This window comes from Bufo bufo, chromosome 4 (assembly GCF_905171765.1).
Source record: "Bufo bufo chromosome 4, aBufBuf1.1, whole genome shotgun sequence".
Classification (NCBI taxonomy): domain Eukaryota; kingdom Metazoa; phylum Chordata; class Amphibia; order Anura; family Bufonidae; genus Bufo; species Bufo bufo.
Genome location: NC_053392.1, coordinates 600,499,190 through 600,521,722, shown reverse-complemented (window position 1 = coordinate 600,521,722; position 22,533 = coordinate 600,499,190). Strand labels below are relative to the sequence as shown.

Here is a 22,533-nt window from a genome sequence, read left to right as displayed (position 1 = left end):
TCACTGGGAATGCTGGGACATTATACAGTAACCCTATGAAGGATCTCGGTAATGACTGTATCATTCTGTTGTCAGGTTTCTATAAGGTGTCAGGATGTCGCCGTCTATTTCTCCATGAAGGAGTCTGAGTATTTAGAAGGACACAAAGATCTGTACAAGAACGTTATGATGGAGGATCACCAGCCCCTCACATTAACAGGTAATAGACATGACTAAATATACACATCCTCTCATTATTTATATGTAATTAGTCACTGTATGTTTTTTCCTACAGTTAAAGAAGAGAGAACAACGCCGGAGAGATGTCCTAGTCCTCTTCTTCCACAGGATGATTCAGAAGAACATCAAAATGTCCAATATGATCATCAGGTAGATGAAGATAAGGTCTCATGAAAGGTTCTCTATGATCTGTAGAAGTGCTGTGAAGATCTTGTGTTCAGTCTTGTTTTATAAACCAGTATTATATGTTTTATCCTTGTATAATGAGAAAGGTAGAGATGGCAGAATTACAGCTAACTATAGACCTTACATGTAATCTGGATCTTCTCACAGTTTTTTCGTCTGTAGACACTGCTGGTTTGGAAAAAGGAACCAACCAGATGGATATATACAGGAGGCCTGCAGTTATTTTTGGGTCAGATAATGAAACTTGGCACATGTGGTTCCTCTTTGTGTCTTGAACAGATTCAACTTGGTTCTGCTCCAAACAGCATTATAAAAGTGTCCCATCCCCCCCACTTCTCTTCCCCCGATCTTTACCCTTTATCCCCTGTACAGGGATCTGGACTCTGCTGCAGGGGAACCACTAGGCTTCTCCATTTGAAGTAATTTTTGTACAAGTTACTGCTGACCCATGGGGTCCGGACAGAAAGAATACATGCAGTCCGATAAATGGTCCGTTTTCAGGACAAGCAGCTCAGGATCAGAATGGAGATCAGGCAAGGGTCGGGTCAGGCAGCAAAGAGTCAAATCTAGAAGTCAGGCAGAAATCTGTACACAGAACAGGCAAGCAAGCTAATGGCATGCCTTTGCATGAAATTAGCATAATATAACCTATTGATCAGGCTTTTTTCTATGGCTTGTAGAGATCAGAGTGCGTGCATGCCGGCCCTATAAGAGTCAGAGATAGTGTGTGCACACATGACCTATGGTCAGAGAAGGTCATTATCGGCAGGAAGCAGGCTTCAGGACAGCGTTATTCCAGCAGCTGGGACCACTGGGAAGGGAGAGAGGGATGTCTGTGGGAGCTGGACCGCTGGAGCCCTAAAGCTATGGAGCAGGTAAACCAGGCAGCAGACGTGCCCACCAGCAGGAAGGAGAGGAGCTATAGGCATGGACCGCTGCCATAGCAGATAACTTTGCTGTCATTTCATCACTTATTGTCATTGTAATTAATGATCTTTTCTGGTCACATCAAACATTCCACACGACTTCAACATCAGTCTGCTGACTTTTACCATTTCTGTTCCACAGCTTTTAAATCTGGGTAAAGATCTGACCAATATGAAGGCTGAAGATACATCTGTGAAGAGTGATGAGCAGTTCATAGAGGACATTCCCACAGATAACCACCGAGGTGAGTAGTAACCACTACATAAAGCAGAGAAGACTCACAGATTCTGCTCCTTCACTGGCTACTGATGACTCCTTGTATAGTCAGGTAGTGGTGGCAGTTTGGGGGTCACATATTGTACTTTCCGACAGGTTTTCCTTTATTAGCACACAATTTTTACCGATACCAGGTGTCCCACAGTATTGATCAGAAGGTTGGGGGTTATCACCCATTCTTCTAACTTCTATGAACCCTCTTTCAGTAGTTATTAGAGGCTTCAGAATTTTTAGGAATCTGAAAGAACCTTACAGCAGACCCACCACGGGGGCAGACTAAACAGCGGATAACAGGAGGAAAAATTCCCAGTGGTCAGTGACAGCTTGCCGGCCATTCTGCTCACCCCTTCCTGCTAAAGATTGTAATGCTATACCCCGCTCTGACCAATCCCAGTATATGGGGCCCCAAAATATCTCATGACAGCTGTTAACCCCTTAAGGACCGGGCCATTTTTCACCTTAAGGACCAGGCCATTTTTCGCAAATATGAAATATGTCACTTTATGTGGTAATTTTAAAACGCTTTTACTTATCCAGGCATTTTGAGATTGTTTTCTCGTCACATATTGTACTTTATGACAGTGGTAAAATTGAGTCAAAATTAATATTATTTTTTTAATTAAAAAAAATAGAAAATTTACAAAAAAATTGGAAAAATTTCAATTTCTCTACTTTTATAATAGATAGTAATGCCTCCAACAATCGTTATTACTTTACATTCCCCATATGTCTACTACATGTTTGGATCATTTTGTGAATGCCATTTTATTTTTTGGGGACATTAGAAGGCTTAGAAGTCTAGAAGCAAATCTTGAAAATTTCCAAAACCCACTTTTTAAGGACCAGTCCTGAAGTCACTTTTTGAGGCTTACATAATAGAAACCACCCAAAAATGACCCCATTTTAGAAACTACACCCCTCAAGGTATTCAAAACTGATTTTACAAACTTTGTTAACCCTTTAAGTGTTCCACAAGAATTAAGGGAAAATGGAGATGAAATTTCAGAATTTCACTTTTTTGGCAGATTTTCCATTTTAATCAAATTTTTTCCACGAACAAAGCAAGGGTTAACCGCCAAAAAAACTCAATATTTATGGCCCTGATTCTGTAGTTTACAGAAACACCCCATATGTGGTCGTAAACTTCTGTATGGCCACACGGCATTGCGCAGAAGGAAAGGAACGCCATATGGTTTTTGGAAGGCAGATTTTGTTGGACTGTTTTTTTTTTTACACCATGTCCCAATTGAAGCCCCCCTGATGCACTCCTAGAGTAGAAACTCCAAAAAAGTGACCCCATTTTGGAAACTCTCGGATAAGGTGGCAGTTTTATTGGTACTATTTTAGGGTACATATGATTTTTGGTTGCTCTATATTACACTTTTTCTGAGTCAAGGTAACAAAAAATAGCTGTTTTGGCACCGTTTTTATTTTTTGTTTTTTACAACATTCATCTGACAGGTTAGATCATGTGGTAATTTTATAGTGCAGGTTGTTACGGATGCGACAATACCAAATATGACTTTTTTGGGGTTGTTTGTTTCAGTTTTACATAACAAAGCATTTTTGAAAAATCGCTTTTTTGACACCGTTTTTATTTTTTTATGGTATTCATCTGAGGGCTTAGGTCATGTAATATTTTTGTAGAGAAGGTTATTATGGACACGGCGATACCTAATATGTCTACTAACATTTTTTTCCCTTACACACTGTAATACACCTACAGCCTTCCTGCCTGCGAGATCCAGGTGCTGCCTTCCTTGCCATGGGGTCCCCGTCACAGCAGCGTGGGGATCCGATGGCTGCTTTCTCCCTGCACGGAAATTGCGTTTGCCGCGGTCAGTGCTGACCGCGGCTGTGCACGGGTTAATGCGTCGGCATCGGTGATTTCACTGATGACGGCGCATGCAGCAGGGGTCCGGCTATCAGTGACTGCCGGACCCCTGCCGCTGATCGGGCGGGCTCATCTCCTGCACCTGCCCGATCACCATGACGTACATGTACTTCTCTGGTCCTTAAAGGGAACCTGTCACCGGGATTTTGTGTATAGAGCTGAGGACCTGGGTTGCTAGATGGCCGCTAGCACATCCGCAATACCCAGTCCCCATAGCTCTGTGTGCTTTTATTGTGTAAAAAAACAAAAAACGATTTGATACATATGCAAATTAACCTGAGATGAGTCCTGTATGTGACTCCTCTCAGGGACAGGACTCATCTCAGGTTAATTTGCATATGTATCAACCCTTAAAAGACAAGCGGGGATATCAGGAGAAATGTTGTCACATGTGGTCAATGCCCATTCCTCATGCAATGTGGCTATAGGGTTAGACAACCTGTCAAGAAGAAACATCAAGAATGAACTGTGAAAAAGTGGAATATAAGTGTTTTTTTTTCTTTCTTTTTCCCGATGAAACTCATTTGGAAGTGCAAGGGCATAGATCAAAGTTCATTTAGGCCTCTTTCACACGAGCGTGTCCGGATAAGGTCTGGATGCGCTCAGGGTGCGTTCAGTGAAACTCGCACCATTTTGTAAGTAAGTTCAGTCAGTTTTGTCTGCGATTGCGTTCAGCTTTTTCCGCGCGGGTCCAATGCGTTTTGATGCGTTTTTCACGCGCGTGATAAAAAATTGAAGGTTTACAAACAACATCTCTTAGCAACCATCAGTGAAAAACGCATCGCACCCCCATTCACTTCTATGGAGCCAGGGCTGCGTGAAAAACGCAGAATATAGAACATGCTGCGATTTTCATGCAACGCAGAACTGATGTGTGAAAAAAAACGCTCTTGTACACAGACCCATTGAAATGAATGGGTAAGGATTCAGTGCGGGTGCTATGCGTTCACGTCACGCATTGCCCCCGCGTGGAAAACTCGCTCGTGTGAAAGGGGCCTTAACGCTAACCCGTAGATCTTCTTCAACCTGACCTCATCCAGTACAACAAGCCCCAAAACACATACCCAAAGTATGGTTTTCGGAATGCTTTACAGCTGCTGGACCAGAGGTACTCCACCCCATTGAGGACATCAACAGTGAAAGACATGTGATATGGCAGTGGGTGTAGAACTGTGCCAACCAACAGATTTAGCAGAGGTCAGAGCAGGCAACGGAGGGTGTATAACTGCAAAACGGGCAGAACTCTGTACACTCGCAAACAAATATAGCACACCTTTGCAGGATTATAGCCTATTGCTCAGATAGCACCCTCCCATAGGGGAAGGTGCCTTAAGTCAGTGTTTCCCAACCAGTGTGCCTCCAGCTGTTGCCAAACTACAACTCCCAGCATGCCCGGACAGCCTTTGGCTGTGTGGGCATGCTGGGAGTTGTAGTTTTGCAACAGCTGGAGGCCCACTGGTTGGGAAACACTGCCTTAAGTATCCAAAGGTGACTAGCCATTGGCTGGTGTGAACTAGGGTGTGCAAACTGACCCTGTAAGAGTCGGGGAGTGCATGGCCTTGGTGAAGAGAGATGAGGCTTTGCCTCCAAGAAGCAGGCTGTGACATGCTGGGTCACACACTCCGCAAGGAAGCAGAAGAACTATTTTTCTAGTGACGCGTATGGCACTGGTAGTATTTCTGAAAACGCTTTCTTGGAGGTACTGGAGTTGAGCTTTTTAAGGACCTTCCATCTTCTCCTGACTTTGTCATTAGTACCAAAGTGTACCGTGACCCGTGGGTCTTCCCTTGCCCCACCCAGCAATCTGTCTATCCAATCCGCAATATGCTGACCCCGAGCACCCAAAAGACAACACACTGTTCGGCAGTAATGGTCTCAGTGACCGATGACCCTGCCTGTCAGCCTAATAATGGAGTCCCCTACCACCAGCATCGGTTTGACCTTTGCTACACTCCTCTTCTCATCATTCCTACAGCGGTCATCCTGCTGGTTGCAAGAACCAATGCCTTGCTGGAGTATTGCTGGCCCTGGGCTTGCGTCATAAATATCATCCAAACAGGCATATCTACTAAGTTGTTTGTTCAGGGCTAGCCTTCCTGGTAATAGAATGGTTGCTGTAAGAAAACTCTGCCTAAGGGAACAAAGTGACTCAATCATCATGACATGCAGACGTGATGCGAGTAATTGACCAGGATCTGATTGATAAGCTCCACCTGACTTTTGGCCTGTGGATAATAAACTTAGGCCCCTTTCACACGAACGATACAGATTAGGTCTGGATGCGTTCAGGAAAACTCGCACCATTTTGCAAGCAATTTTTTTCAACCGGGCGAAATGAGCATTGATCCATTTTTTTTCACGCGCGTGATAAAAAACATAATGCTTACAAACAACATCTCTTAGCCACCATCAGTAAAAAACACATCGCATGCGCACTTGCTTGCGGATGTGATGCATTTTTCACGCAGCCCCATTCACTTCTATCAAGCCAGCGTGCAAAACGCAGAATATAGAGCATGCTGCGATTTTCACACAAAACGCACAAGTGATGTTTGAAAAACAATGCTCATGTACACAGACCCATTGAAATGAATGGGTCCGGATTCAGGGCGGGCGCAATGCGTTTGCATTGCACCCTCGCGGAAAACTCGCTCGTGTGAAAGGGGCCTTATGAAAAGCCCAGTTCGATTTCCAATAGCTTGCACATAGCTCTCCAGAATTTAAACATGAACTGTAGTACACAGTCAAGACACGACATGCAAGGGTAACCCATGAAGCCGGAAAATGTGTTCCACGTATAAGCTGGCCAACTGCTAGATGGGAATCCATCAACCACCACCCAGATTACTATGCAGCGAGAGGAAGAAGTAAAGTCAGTGATAAAATCCACGTGTTTGGACACTTGTTCTGGGCACAGATAGGGCAGCTGGCAATATACTCTTGAACATCTTTAGAAACTGTAGGCCACCAGAGATGTCGAGAAATCAGATTAATAGTCTTTTAAATAACGGGGTGACCAGCAACTTTGAAGCCATGTGCCCAGAGCATGACCTGCATCCTCCTGGCCACAGAGACAAATGTCTTGCCAAGCGTAATGTCTTTCAGCTGTAAATTGAGCAAGAACAATGACCATCAAGCTTGGCAAGGGTTGAGATGTTCCGCTGACTGGAGATAACTTATGGTCTTGAGGTTGACGATGACAGGGTGGCAGGCACCCTCCAGCAGATGATGCCATTCTTCAAGGGCTAATTTGAATTGCGAGCAATGTCACTAATCGAATAATTTTTTTCAACAAGGAGAAGGGCTACGAGAGGAAACCACAGGTGAGCACCTTTCCAGGAATTACCATTTAAGTAAAGACAGTTCCTATACCCACAGAGATGCATCCACCTCAAGAAAGAACTACTTTCTGACATCGGGGTGGTGCCATATCATGCGCATGCAAAAGTCGATTTAAGGGACTGGAATATGGTATTTGTCCACTCATGGCATTCACCCCTTTGAGTCAGAGCTGAAACTAGGGCTGTAAGGATTACAAAGTTTGGAATGAGTTGTTGGTAATAACTGTCAAAACCCAGGAACCATTGAATAGCTTGCAGACTTGTAGGTTAAGGTCACTTCTCGGGATCATAAAAAAATAACTACTCTCTGTAGTCCATTTAGAAAACATCACTGCGGGATCTTATTTGAAGTACAGTCGTGGCCAAAAGTTTTGAGAATTACATAAATATTGGAAATTGGAAAAGTTGCTGCTTAAGTTTTTATAATAGCAATTTGCATATACTCCAGAATGTTATGAAGAGTGATCAGATGAATTGTATAGTCCTTCTTTGCCATGAAAATTAACTTAATCCCCAAAAAACCTTTCCACTGCATTTCATTGCTGTCATTAAAGGACCTGCTGAGATCATTTCAGTAATCGTCTTGTTAACTCAGGTGAGAATGTTGACGAGCACAAGGCTGGAGATCATTATGTCAGGCTGATTGGGTTAAAATGGCAGACTTGACATGTTAAGAGGAGGGTGATGCTTGAAATAATTGTTCTTCCATTGTTAACCATGGTGACCTGCAAAGAAACGCGTGCAGCCATCATTGCATTGCATAAAAATGGCTTCACAGGCAAGGATATTGTGGCTACTAAGATTGCACCTCAATCAACAATTTATAGGATCATCAAGAACTTCAAGGAAAGAGGTTCAATTCTTGTTAAGAAGGCTTCAGGGCGTCCAAGAAAGTCCAGCAAGTGCCAGGATCGTCTCCTAAAGAGGATTCAGCTGCGTGATCGGAGTGCCACCAGTGCAGAGCTTGCTCAGAAATGGCAGCAGGCAGGTGTGAGCGCATCTGCACGCACAGTGAGGCGAAGACTTTTGGAAGATGGCCTGGTGTCAAGAAGGGCAGCAAAGAAGCCACTTCTCTCCAACAAAAACATCAGGGACAGATTGATCTTCTGCAGAAAGTATGGTGAATGGACTGCTGAGGACTGGGGCAAAGTCATATTCTCCGATGAAACCTCTTTCCGATTGTTTGGAGCATCTGAAAAAAGGCTTGTCCGGAGAAGAAAAGGTGAGTGCTACCATCAGTCCTGTGTCATGCCAACAGTAAAGCATCCTGAGACCATTCATGTGTGGGGTTTCTTCTCATCCAAGGGAGTGGGCTCACTCACAATTTTGCCCAAAAACACAGCCATGAATAAAGAATGGTACCAAAACACCCTCCAACAGCAACTTCTTCCAACAATCCAACAACAGTTTGGTGAAGACCAATGCATTTTCCAGCACGATGGAGCACCGTGCCATAAGGCAAAAGTGATAACTAAGTGGCTCGGGGACCAAAACGTTGATATTTTGGGTCCATGGCCTGGAAACTCCCCAGATCTTAATCCCATTGAGAACTTGTGGTCAATCCTCAAGAGGCGGGTGGACAAACAAAAACCCACTAATTCTGACAAACTCCAAGAAGTAATTATGAAAGAATGGGTTGCTATCAGTCAGGAATTGGCCCAGAAGTTGATTGAGAGCATGCCCAGTCGAATTGCAGAGGTCCTGAAAAAGAAGGGCCAACACTGCAAATACGGACTCTTTGCATAAATGTCATACGGACAGAGTCAGGGTCACCTACAATCAAGCCAGCAAGAAACGCAAATAAAGGAAACAGACTTATCTAAGGAATCAGGAGAAGCAGCCTCCAACAGTGAACACAATCCAGGAAAAAGTATAAACCGCAAAGTGAGGCAGTAGGGGAGGAAATATAAAGGGAGACAATCAGTGCAAATAGGTGACAGCTGTGAGAAGAAAAGGAGATGAGAAAGTGAAACCAAAACAAAGAACATCATACAACAGGTAGAGAAGAACGTCTGCCAGATCTTCTCACAGAGCTGGCGGTGACAAAGCCATGGCACTCAGTTGTATTGCAAAATAATAAAGATTCTTTATTCCATCCAAAATTAATAAGAAGCCATTGGCCAACGTTTCGGTCTAACCTAGACCTTGTTCACGGCCTGTTGCATACATATAAATCAATCATAAATGGTGGCACATAATCAAAAATCCATGATTCCAAAAATTTTATGATTACAAAGAATAATTATAAGGTAGTACATAATAGAAGAATAGTCCATAATAAAGCATTGGCTAAGTAGTCCTCCCAGGTGTCTCATTTAGGCTATAGTGGAGTCATATTAATGAAGATCACTGGGAATGTAGTAAACAAACATCATATGAGATTAAGTTTAACATCATATATTAGTACATGTTTATATGTAGTGGCGCGAAGGCGCCCATGTATGCACCAGAACAAATATGAATTATAGTAGAATGTTGTTGGTCTACATGGGGAATAGTAAGAATATTTTCTGACCTAATCATAGGTCATTTATCTGTGGACGGTAATACACATTAGTGTTGATCGCGAATATTCTAATCGCAAATTTTTATTGCGAATATTTGCACTTTGAGAATTCGCGAATATCAAGAATATAGTGCTATATCGTTGTAATCGCAAATATTTTAGATTTTTTTTTTCATCAGTACCCGTGATCCCTCCCTGCTTCTTGCTTGTGGGCCAATGAGAAGGCTGCAATATCTTTGACTTTAGGAGTAGTGTTGATGGCGAATTTTTATCACAAATTTTCATCGCAAATTTTCTGATTGCCGATTTTCGCAATCAAGAAAACAATGACTGGAGATCACGAATTTGCGAATAGATGACGAATATTCGCCCAAATCATCACTGATGCACATAAGTAGTAAATAAGACATGTATATATCAGCCAAAACTGGCTTTAATATTAGTGGTCAGTGGGTACATACCATAATATTGGCAGCCAAATAGTTGTAGGGAGGATCACCTGTGACCTCTGCAGTGTTAAATTCACATTTAACCGTGCCAGGTGTGCGTATATGTTGCAAAGCATTGCAGTGATGATAAAACTATCTGTCCTGTGTGAGGACAATGGGCTGGCTTTAATATCGAGTGCAAGGATAGGGGATCATCGCACCATATATTAACCCCTTAAGGACTCAGCCCTATTTCACCTTAAGGACTTGGCCATTTTTTGCAAATCTGACCAGTGTCACTTTAAGTGCTGGTAACTTTAAAACGCTTTTACTTACCCAGGCCGTTCTGAGATTGATTGTTTTTTCGTCACATATTTACTTCATGACACTGCTAAAATTGGGTCAAAAAAGTAAATTTTTTTGCATTAAAAAAAATAGCAAATTTACCAAAAATTTGGAAAAATTTGCAGATTTCCAAGTTTCAATTTCTCTACTTCTACACTCACCTAAAGAATTATTAGGAACACCATACTAATACGGTGTTGGACCCCCTTTTGCCTTCAGAACTACCTTAATTCTACGTGGCATTGATTCAACAAGGTGCTGATAGCATTCTTTAGAAATGTTGGCCCATATTGATAGGATAGCATCTTGCAGTTGATGGAGATTTGAGGGATGCACATCCAGGGCACGAATCTCCCGTTCCACCACATCCCAAAGATGCTCTATTGGGTTGAGATCTGGTGACTGTGGTGGCCATTTTAGTACAGTGAACTCATTGTCATGTTCAAGAAACCAATTTGAAATGATTCGAGCTTTGTGACATGGTGCATTATCCTGCTGGAAGTAGCCATCAGAGGATGGATACATGTTCTCATTCTGTTTACGCCAAATTCGGACTCATCAGACCAGGCAACATTTTTCCAGTCTTCAACAGTCCAATTTTGGTGAGCTCGTGCAAATTGTAGCCTCTTTTTCCTATTTGTAATGGAGATGAGTGGTACCCGGTGTGGTCTTCTGCTGTTGTAGCCCATCCGCCTCAAGGTTGTGCATGTTGTGGCTTCACAAATGCTTTGCTGCATACCTCGGTTGTAACGAGTGGTTATTTCAGTCAACGTTGCTCTTCTATCAGCTTGAATCAGTCGGCCCATTGTCCTCTGACCTAGCATCCACAAGGCATTTTTGCCCACAGGACTGCCGCATACTGGATGTTTTTCCCTTTTCACACCATTCTTTGTAAACCCTAGAAATGGTTGTGCGTGAAAATCCCAGTAACTGAGCAGATTGTGAAATACTCAGACCGGCCCGTTTGGCACCAACAACCATGCCACGCTCAAAATTGCTTAAATCACCTTTCTTTCCCATTCTGACATTCAGTTTGGAGTTCAGGAGATTGTCTTGACCAGGACCACACCCCTAAATGCATTGAAGCAACTGCCATGTGATTGGTTGACTAGATAATTTCATTAATGAGAAATAGAACAGGTGTTCCTAATAATTCTTTAGGTGAGTGTATAATACATAGTAATACCTCCAAAAATAGTTATTACTTTACATTCCCCATATGTCTACTTCATGTTTGGATCATTTTGGGAATGATATTTTATTTTTTGGGGATGTTACAAGGCTTAGAAGTTTAGAAGCAAATCTTGAAATTTTAAAAAACCCAATTTTTAGGGACCAGTTCAGGTCTGAAGTTACTTTTGCGAGGCTTACATAATAGAAAAATGACCCCATTCTATAAACTACACCCCTCAAGGTATTCAAAACTGATTTTACAAACTTTGTTAACCCTTTAGGTGTTCCACAAGAATTAATGGAAAATAGAGATACAATTTCAAAATTTCAATTTTTTTTGACAGATTTTCCATTTTAAGAATTTTTTTCCAAACCAAACTCCATATTTATGGCCCTGATTCTGTAGTTTACAGAATCATATGTGGTCGTAAACTACTGTACGGGCACACGGCAGGGCGCAGAAGGAAAAGAATGCCATACGGTTTTTGGAAGGCAGATTTTGCTGGACTGTTTTTTTTGACACCATGTCCCATTTGAAGCCCCCCTGAAGCACCCCTAGAGTAGAAACTCCAAAAAAAGGCCCCATTTTAGAAACTACGGGATAGGGTGGCAGTATTGTTGGTACTAGTTTAGGGTACATATGATTTTTGGTTGCTCTATATTACACTTTTTGTGAGGCAAGATAGCAAGAAATAGCTGTTTTGGCACAGTTTTTTTTTTTTGTTATTTACAACATTCATCTGACAGGTTAGATCATGTGATATTTTTATAGACCAGGTTGTCACGGATGCGGCGATACCTAATATGTATACTTTTATTTATGTAAGTTTTACACAATGATTTCATTTTTGAAGCAAAAAAAATCATGTTTTAGTGTTTCCATAGTCTGAGTGCCATATTTTTTTCAGTTTTTGGGCGATTACCTTGGGTAGGGTATGATTTTTGCAGGATGAGATGAGATGATTTATTGGCACTATTTTGGGGTGCGTGTGACTTTTTGATCGCTTGCTATTACACTTTTTGTGATGTAAGGTGACAAAAAATGGTTTATTTAGCACAGTTTTAATTTTACATTTTTTACGGTGTTCATCTGAGGGGTTAGGTCATGCGATATTTTTATAGAGCCGGTCGATACGGACGTGGTGATACCTAATAAGTATAAAAAAAATTATTTATTTTTTTTACTTTTATTTGGGGAAAATGACGTTTTTGTTTATTTTTACTTGAAACTTTTTATTTTTTGGGGGGAAACTTTATTTTTTCAATTTCTTTTTTATTTATTTTTTTACTTTATTTTTTGTCCCACTTTGGGACTTGAACTTTTGGGGGTCTAATCCTTTACAATGCATTTCAATACTTCTATGATAAGGGAAAGGATTTTAGCAGCTCTCACCTCTGGTCACCTGCCTGAAGCACGGAAAAGGAAAGTGGCTTGAACCTAGCCACACTTGATAAGTCCAAGAACAAAGAGAAAGGTTGATTCCAGCTTCAGCATATAAAACGTTTTCTTTATTCGGCTTGTAATAAAATCTAACAAAGATGTCACATGGAGAGACACAAGATTGTGACGCGTTTCGGGCTGTGGTATTGAGCCCTTCTTCAAGACAATACAAAGGTGTACTAAAAACACAAACTTTATATACCACACAAATGGGTAACTCCTCCTTCTTAGTTAATTGGAGACTGTGTCCCAGACCCAGGTGCTCCTGGATTAGTGGATCCTCCCTGGAGCATGTGGGTGGGGACGCAGTGCTACACAGTATTAACCGCTCAGAGACCACATATAAACATATAAACATATTGATGCACTACATATATTGCAGAGTTAAATCATGTTTCTTGTTCAGACCTTTTGGTATGCAAGTATCTAGAATGAACATCCAATATGTTTCCCTACTTAGAAGCTTCTGTTTGCGATCGCCCCCCCTGACAGGTGTGGAAACCACTTCCACTCCCTGTACAGAAAACGCAGAAACATCACCTTTGTGAACAGTGGCAAAATGTCTGGTAGCCGCTGAGACATTACGGGACATAAAATGGGGGACATCACTCAGGTGTTTTCTGATACGCACCTTTAGTTCATTAGTGGTGCAGCCCACGTATTGAAGGTTACATATTTTGCATGTTATAACATAAACTACATGATCTGTTTTACAATTTATATATTGCTTAAGCACGTGTTGTTTATTATTGGCCACAGATGTGACCTCTTTTGAGATAAGCATATGTCGACAGCATATACATTTATTGCTGCCGCATTTGTAATTACCGTTTGTTTTGGGCCAGCTAGTCGTTTTGGGGAAATTTTCCCTATATAGACTGGGGCTGATTTTTTGCCCTACTGTGGGGGCTTTTTTTGCTACACATCTAATCCCTGTTGAAACTACATTTTTCCATTCTTCATTATAGTTCAAAATATGGAGATGTTTACGTATAATTTTGCAAACCTTAAAATAGTCTCTACTATAGTTAGTGATAAAGGTGATGGGTTCTTCTTTTTTAATAGTGGTGTCCTTAGTCATGATATTTTTATTACTATTTTTATTTTTATTTTCATGTCCCTTATCATTAATGTCCCGCTCAGAATTTTTATTCTCATTATCTATGTTCTTATTTTTATGATTTTTTGGAAAAATAAGGGTTTCTCTATCTTTAGATCTGGCAAAATTAATTCCTCTCTCAATATTAGTTTGGGTGTAGCCCCTCACTTTAAGTCTGGCTGCAATGTTTTTTGCTTCTTTTTCAAAGAGCTCTGGGGTGGAGCAATTTCTCTTTGCCCTAATCATTTCTCCCTTAGGGATATTTTTTATGACGTGTGGTGGATGGCAGGAGGAGGCAGAGAGAATGGTATTACCAGCTGTAGATTTTCTATGGGTGTATGTGACCACCCTGCTGGTATCTTTGACACCTTCCAGGCATAAATCCAGAAAAAAGCCCCCCACAGTAGGGCAAAAAATCAGCCCCAGTCTATATAGGGAAAATTTCCCCAAAACGACTAGCTGGCCCAAAACAAACGGTAATTACAAATGCGGCAGCAATAAATGTATATGCTGTCGACATATGCTTATCTCAAAAGAGGTCACATCTGTGGCCAATAATAAACAACACGTGCTTAAGCAATATATAAATTGTAAAACAGATCATGTAGTTTATGTTATAACATGCAAAATATGTAACCTTCAATACGTGGGCTGCACCACTAATGAACTAAAGGTGCGTATCAGAAAACACCTGAGTGATGTCCCCCATTTTATGTCCCGTAATGTCTCAGCGGCTACCAGACATTTTGCCACTGTTCACAAAGGTGATGTTTCTGCGTTTTCTGTACAGGGAGTGGAAGTGGTTTCCACACCTGTCAGGGGGGGCGATCGCAAACAGAAGCTTCTAAGTAGGGAAACATATTGGATGTTCATTCTAGATACTTGCATACCAAAAGGTCTCAACAAGAAACATGATTTAACTCTGCAATATATGTAGTGCATCAATATGTTTATATGTTTATATGTGGTCTCTGAGCAGTTAATACTGTGTAGCACTGCGTCCCCACCCACATGCTCCAGGGAGGATCCACTAATCCAGGAGCACCTGGGTCTGGGACACAGTCTCCAATTAACTAAGAAGGAGGAGTTACCCATTTGTGTGGTATATAAAGTTTGTGTTTTTAGTACACCTTTGTATTGTCTTGAAGAAGGGCTCAATACCACAGCCCGAAACGCGTCACAATCTTGTGTCTCTCCATGTGACATCTTTGTTGGATTTTATTACAAGCCGAATAAAGAAAACGTTTTATATGCTGAAGCTGGAATCAACCTTTCTCTTTGTTCTTGGACATTTCAATACTTCTGTATTGGAATGCATTGGCTGTATGAGTAATACTGTGTGTACTACTCATACAGCTTCCGGCCTGTGAGATCCAGGGGGCTGGATCTCACAGGCTCTTCACCGGAAGGCCGTCGCGATGCCTTCCTTAGGCATCCCGCTGCCTTCCATGCCATCGGGTCCCTCCCCACAGCCCCATGGGGACCCGATGGCACAGCCCCATGGGGATCCGATGACACACCTACTACCTCCGCCCGCACAATAAAAAGCCGCAAACCGCGCATTTAGCCGTGGTGCCTGCTCAATGATTTGAGCAGGCACCATGTTCCGATCACCGGGCGGCGGTGATCGGAACAACACATGACGTACCGGTACGTCATGGGTCCTTAAGGACTCAGGAAACATGCCGTACCGGTACGTCATGCATCCCTAAGGGTTTAAATCCATGCAAAAACAAAAGAACATTGGAACAAATGCATAGATTTATTAAAATTGAAATTATGAAAGGGAAGAGATCCGTTAGGGAAAAAGGAAACTAAAAAACAGTTAATGAGTTAGTAGATTATAAACAACCATCACCCTGAGGGGCATACAGAATTGTAATGCATTATGTATAATTAAGTACATTGTTAATTTTCTCTGCTTGAATGAAGTGTTTTGAAGACAAGTAGTATTCCTCTGGCGTTTTCTTCATTAATCCTAAGCATGCCCCTCAGAGTGATGTTTGTTTATAATCTACTAGCTCATTAACTGTTTTTTAGTTTCCCTTTTCCCTAACGGATCTCTTCCCTTTCATAATTTCAATTTTTATTAATCTATGAATTTGTCCAAATGTTCTTTTATTTTTGCATGCATTGAATATATGGTGCGATGATCCCCTATCCATGCACTCGACATTAAAGCCAGCCAATGGCTTTATTATGGACTATTCTTCTATTATGTACTACTTTTATAATTATTCTTTGTAATCATGTCATTTTTGGAATGATGGATTTTTGATTATGTGCCACCATTTAAAATTTATTTATATGTATGCAACAGGCCCTGAACAAGGTCTAGGTTAGACCAAAACATTTGCCAATGGCTTTTTATTAATTTTGGATGGAATAAAGTGTCTTCCTTATTTTGCAATACAACTGAGTACTGTGGTTTACTATATCTGACTTCGAATACTATTAACCACTGAGCACCACCTTTAGCGACTAGGAGTGCCGACCAACTCTTTCTCTCCTTTTTGTTAAAGACATCAGTGTAGATATTGTAGCCTGCAGGTGGCCCATGAAGACATTGAGGAATTTGAGGAGCTCAGGCAGACTGTACAGAATCCAGGCAGCAAGAGTGACAGGCAGGACCTCAAAGTGGAATCTGGCCCGAGTTCTAGTCTAGGAGCTGACTGTGAAACAAATCCAGGACACTCTCAGCAGAATATGGCTGGTAGAAACAGGCAGGACATAAAATGAGATCTTCTCTGTGTGAAGTATTCCCACTTAAAGATCTATGGGCACGATGAGGTACTGTATAGATTCTGAGAGTACCATCCTATTGACAGATGTCGCCACCAAACACTGCTCTAGGCGATAGTGGGTATGCATTATGGGATCACCAGGGCATGATGTAGCAAATTTCCTACTGAGACAAAGTCCAGTAAGGTCTGCATGGGCAATCAAGTTTCACCACAAGACAGACACAGGAAGAGTTAACTCTGGAGATGGGTTGTCTCTCCAATTTACGCTAGGAGCTGGAGTTTCCCGCCTTGAGGCATAGGTACACATGTAGTATCCCTTGGCTCCACAATACATGCCCAAATCCTCTCCGTGTATATGCGTACACTCCTTTGATGCTGAGGATGAAATCAAGACTTCTATGGAGCCTGTCTCATACATGCCGGTATTATTTATATGTATATGATATATGTACAATAATATATTGACTATATCTGTGAGACAGATAGAAGGTGGGCTTTCAGTATCAGTTTCTCTGGTGGGCCTAGTGTACCCCAGCCCCCGACACTGGTTACACTTGTTCCAAAACCTTGACTTCTTTGTACATGACCATACTGCTCCTCTCCTCTGGTGTGTTCTATGCTAAAGTGCATGTAGCCGTCAGTGTGTGAGACGGACACCACCTAATAGCAGTGACTCACAGATCCCTTCATGATTCTCCACTGAGCATTTCACTAGAAAAGAGGAGCAATGGAGACACTGAAATGTGAACCTAAGAAGATGATGGCTTCAGCACAAGAGAAGGAAAATACAAGAGAACAGCCTGGTGACCTAACATCATCATCTACTGGTCCAGGCTACTGGTCTACTGTTAGATTGTGATCTGTTTTCCCATAGTCAGTTGATAATTGCATTTTGCTCTAATTTGCATAGTTTTTTTTTAAATATAGAAATGTTATAAAATATTAATATAATCTTAAGGTTATAGTATTTAAAAATTCTAAAAACCAGATTTATTTTTGGCAGATATTTGTACCAGGAGCTCAGAGAAACATGTGATTTCATCAGATTTTAAAATAGATGGATGTGGTGTTGTAGAAGATACACATGAAGAGCATGCCATTATCCCAGAAGGATCTTCAGCCTTTAACACAAAAGATCTATCATCTGATCCTTTGGATGAATTTCAATCTTCTGATTTATCACAGACTGTTGAGCAAAATAAAAGTCACAGAAGAAGTGTTCATCATCAAAGTACTCACCCAGGAAAGAAGACCTTTTCATGCTCGGAATGTGGGAAATGTTTTACCCATAAATCACGTCTTATTGCACATCAGAGAATTCACACAGGGGAGAAGCCATTTTCATGCTTAGAATGTGGGAGATGTTTTAACTATAAATCAACTCTCGTTAAACATCAGAGAATTCACACAGGGGAGAAGCCATATTCATGTTCAGAATGTGAAAAATGTTTTAACCTTAAAAACGATCTGGTTACACATGAGAGAATTCACACAGGGGAGAAGCCATTTTCATGCTTAGAATGTGGTAGACGTTTTAACTATAAATCAAGTCTTGTTAAACATCAGAGAATTCACACAGGGGAGAAGCCATATTCATGTTCAGAATGTGAAAAATGTTTTAAACAGAAATCAGATCTTGTTAAACATGAGAGAATTCACACAGGGGAGAAACCATTTTCGTGCTCAGAATGTGGGAAATGTTTTAACCATAAATCACATCTTGTTATACATGAGAGAATTCACACAGGGTTGAAGCCATTTTCATGCTCAGAATGTGGGAGATTTTTTAACTATAAATTGGATCTGGTTAAACATCAGACAATTCACTCAGGGGAGAAGCCATTTACATGTTCAATATGTGAAAAACGGTTTAACCAAAAATCAGATCTTGTTATACATCACAGAATTCACACAGGAGTAAAGCCATTTTCATGCTCAGAATGTGAAAAACGTTTTAACTATAAATCACAACTTGTTAGACATGAGAGAATTCACACAGGGGAGCAGCCATATTCATGCTCAGAATGTGAAAAACGTTTTAACCATAAATCACAACTTATTAGACATGAGAGAATTCACACAGGGGAGAAGCCATTTTCATGTTCAACATGTGAAAAATGTTTTAGCCATAAATCACAGCTTGTTATACATGAGAGAATTCACACAGGGGAGAAGCCATATTCATGTTCAGAGTGTGGAAATAGTTTGAGCCGTAAATCACAGCTTGTTATACATGAGAGAAGTCACACAGGAGAGAAGCCATTTTCTTGTTTAGAATGTGGGAAATCTTTCACAAAGAAAGCAGGTCTTGTTGCACATCACAGAATTCACACAGGGGAGAAGCCATTTTCATGCTCTGAATGTGGAAAATGTTTTAGAGATCATTCAAATTTTGTTAAACATCAGAAAATTCACACAGGGGAGAAGCCATTTTAAGGTTTAAAATGTGCTAAATGTGTTAACTATAAAGCAGATCGGAGAATTCACACAGGGAAAACAGTTTTTATGTTCAGACGGTAGGAAATGTAATAGAATTAAGTCTTATAAAATGTCAAAGAATTCACAAAGGGCAAAGCCATTTTTATGTTCAAGATGTTAGCTCTAATTGCACAAACTTGCAGAGGAACAATATTTTCTTGTTCATAATGTGGGAAATGTTTTATCCACACATCATATCTTCTTAAAAAAGAAAGGGAGTCTGTCACCAGGAAATTCACCACTAAACCAACCACAAAGCCTTATTGGGCTAGCTTAGCTGCATGTCCGCACCACCAATTAGGCGAGATGAGGTGTTTGCCCCAGGTGGTGCGACCCAGGAGATATGTGGGGAGCAGCAGAAGGGTTAACAGAAATGGTCATCTGTCTATAATCAGCTGCATTGCCGTCATCAAGACAGAGTTACAGTTGAAGGCTGTGGCTGGGCACACAAGCCCACATCTCCCTGCCTCATTACTTCTGGCAGACTTCAGGCTTAGTGCCCGTAGGCTATCGGAGGCCAGCGCTATGATGACATTCTCATCATCGCTTCAATTTGTTTCAATATAGGACCGCGCTGCTCCAAATTTCCAGATGGTATCCCGGTTAGGATGAAATCAAAATCCACACTTCGATATAGATAACCATCAGTGGCCCAAGGGATTTCTTGTTTCCAAATTTATTCTTCTGTGAGGGCCAAAATTGCGCAAATAGTGAAGAACCATCAACCAAAATAAAATAAATTTATGGTTTATTATACACAAACGTAGCGGAGTATTGCACATATCACAAAACCATATCAGTCCTCGTGTGTTTGCCCGACCTAGGTTTCACTTTCGCTTCATCAGGGATGCATACAATTTTATATGTTCAAGGTTAAGAAACAAGTCCTCCCATTTATCGTTAAAACATACAATAAATATAAAAATTAAATAAAATATAACATTCCTTACTTTAAACAAAAATATATCTCCCATTAATCTAATAACATAATCTTATTATTACTCCTTCCACTTTATGTGTCCACTTACTAGGATATACACTTCCCTTGAGAAGATTGTTCCGATCACATGCTTAGATACAGCCAATAGGAAATCACACATCTCTTTCATTCATAGAAACACCTAGCTCCGTACTCGGCTCTTTCCCATTTATTTTCAAAGTCACATGCTTCTATCCAACCAATATAAAGTTCCCCATCATTACTACTGAACACAGAGTAGAAAACCAAGTTTAACCCCTTCAGGACCCTGACATTTTTCACCTTAAGGACCAGGTCATTTTTTGCAAATCTGACGTGTCACTTTATGTGATGATAACTTTAAAACACTTTTACTTATCCAGGCCATTCTGAGATTGTTTTCTCGTCACATATTGTACTTCATGACAGTGGTAAAATTAAGTAAAAAAAAAAAGGATTTTTATTTATAAAAATTTCCAAATTTCTATTTCTCTACTTTTATAATAGATAGTAATACCTCCAAAAATTGTTATTACTTTACATTCCCCATATATCTACTTCATGTTTGGATCATTTTGTGAATGCCATTTTATTTTTTGGTGACGTTAGAAGGCTTAGAGGTTTAGAAGAAAATCTTGACATTTTTCAGAAAATTTCCAAAGCCCACTTTTTAAGGACCAGTTCAGGTCTGAAGTCACTTTGGGAGGCTTACATAATCGTTAATTTCTAACGATAATTTGTTTTCCCTTAGTCCCAACAGCAGCACAGATGGGGTTAACTGCCCCCGGTGGACTGGTAGGACCGGCGGAATTTTTAATGAGCCCAAAGAATAACCAATAGAAGAACTCCAGCTCCCTTAAAGGGAGGGGTTCGCCCCCCTGCCCAGCGTGTTTATACCAAGAAAAGGTACTTAGGGCGGGAAAATTTGTGTGCTGCTGTTGGGACTAAGGGAAAACAAATTATCGTTAGAAATGAACGATTCCCTTACGTCCCACCAGCAGCACAGATGGGGAGATAGCAAGAAGAATCCCCTAGGGAGGGTCCTCATGCCTGGCAGAAGTAAGAACTGTCTGCCCAAAAGCCGAAAACTCTGCTACCTTAGCATCTATTCTATAATGAGAGATGAAGGTTGTTTCAGAGCTCCAGGAAGCCGCCTTACAGATCAACTCTAGGGGGAGAAGACTTCTCTCCACGACAGAGGTAGCTACGGCCCTAGTAGAATGGGCCCTCACAAACTCCGGAGGATCTAAGGATTGGGAGGTGAAAGCTTCCCTAATGGCTTCCTTGATCCAGCGACTAATAGTAGTTTTAGACGCCTTGCGGCCTTTAGACTTACCGGCAAACAGGATGAAGAGGTTCTCATCTATCCTGAATTCTCTGGATCTATCCACATAGATCTGGAGGCATGTCGATATGTCCAGTGGATGTCGGACTGGAACAGAGGAGGAGGCGGAGAATAATACAGGTAGAGAAATTACCTTATTGATATTTTGAAAAGTTGGAACCTTAGGTCTAAAATAAGGTAGAAATTTTAGAAGGACTCTGTCCTGTAAGAAAATGATGTATGGGTGTAAAGCGGAGAAAGCTTGTAGCTCCGAAATTCTTTTGGCTGAGGTAATAGCCAGAAGAAAGACAACCTTGAGTGTTAGAAATTTAAACTTGCCTCCTCCAAAGGTTTAAAGGGGGGAGATGCTCCCATTGGGGAACGGGTTTCAGTATCGTAGGCTTCAATCTTTCTGCTCCCTTAAGGAAGCATTTGATGAGCGGGTCCCGAGAATATGGCCTGTTGAGACAGGCCGAGATGGCAAAAACTTGGACCTTCAGGGTAGAAGGGGAGAGACCTCTGTCCAACCAATCCTGGAGGAATTGTAAGATCACAGAGAGGGGCGGATCTGCAGACGCCACCTGGTTGGAACTACACCATGAGGTGAAGATTCTCATGATCTGGGAGTAGGCCTTTTTGGTAGACTCTGCTCTAGAATGCGACAAAGTTCTCAGGACCGACTCAGAGAGCCCATCCACTCTGGGAAGGGACTGATCAACCTCCAGGCAGTCAGGTTGAATCTGGGCAGAGATGCGTGTCCCACGACACCAGGGTCTGCTCCGGGGGGAGTTTCCAATATTGTCCCCGACTCATCTGAATGAGCTGGGTAAACCAGGATCTCCTGGGCCAAAATGGTATGATGGCTATTACCGAGGCCTGATCCTGACGGATTTTCATCAATACCCTCGGGATCATGGAAAAGGGAGGGAAGATCTAAGCCAGCTTGAACCTCCACGGTATTGTCAGAGCATCTATCGCCAGGGGGTTGTCCTCCCTGTATAGGGAACAGAACCTCTGTACCTTGGCATTGAACCTGGTTGCCATAAGATCCACTTCTGGCATACCCCATTTGAGGACTAGCTGCTTGAAGATCTCCGGGTGCAGTGACCACTCCATGGTCGGTAAGCCGCGACTTAGGCGATACGCAATGAAGTTGAGGGAGCCTCAAATATGAGTGGCAGATAGATGGGATAG

At 41.5% G+C, this 22,533-nt stretch overlaps 1 protein-coding gene and 1 long non-coding RNA gene across 2 annotated transcripts in view; both read left to right on the top strand.

Annotated features, from left to right (window-relative positions):
- The window catches only part of LOC120999334 (zinc finger protein 436-like), a 580,871-nt gene that overhangs the window by 329,560 nt on the left and 228,778 nt on the right, over positions 1-22,533 (top strand). The window lies entirely within an intron of this gene.
- On the top strand, positions 142-1,515 carry LOC120999569. Its single transcript, XR_005778555.1, has 3 exons — positions 142-199; positions 275-384; positions 1,474-1,515. It is a non-coding gene; the product is annotated as an uncharacterized LOC120999569 (long non-coding RNA).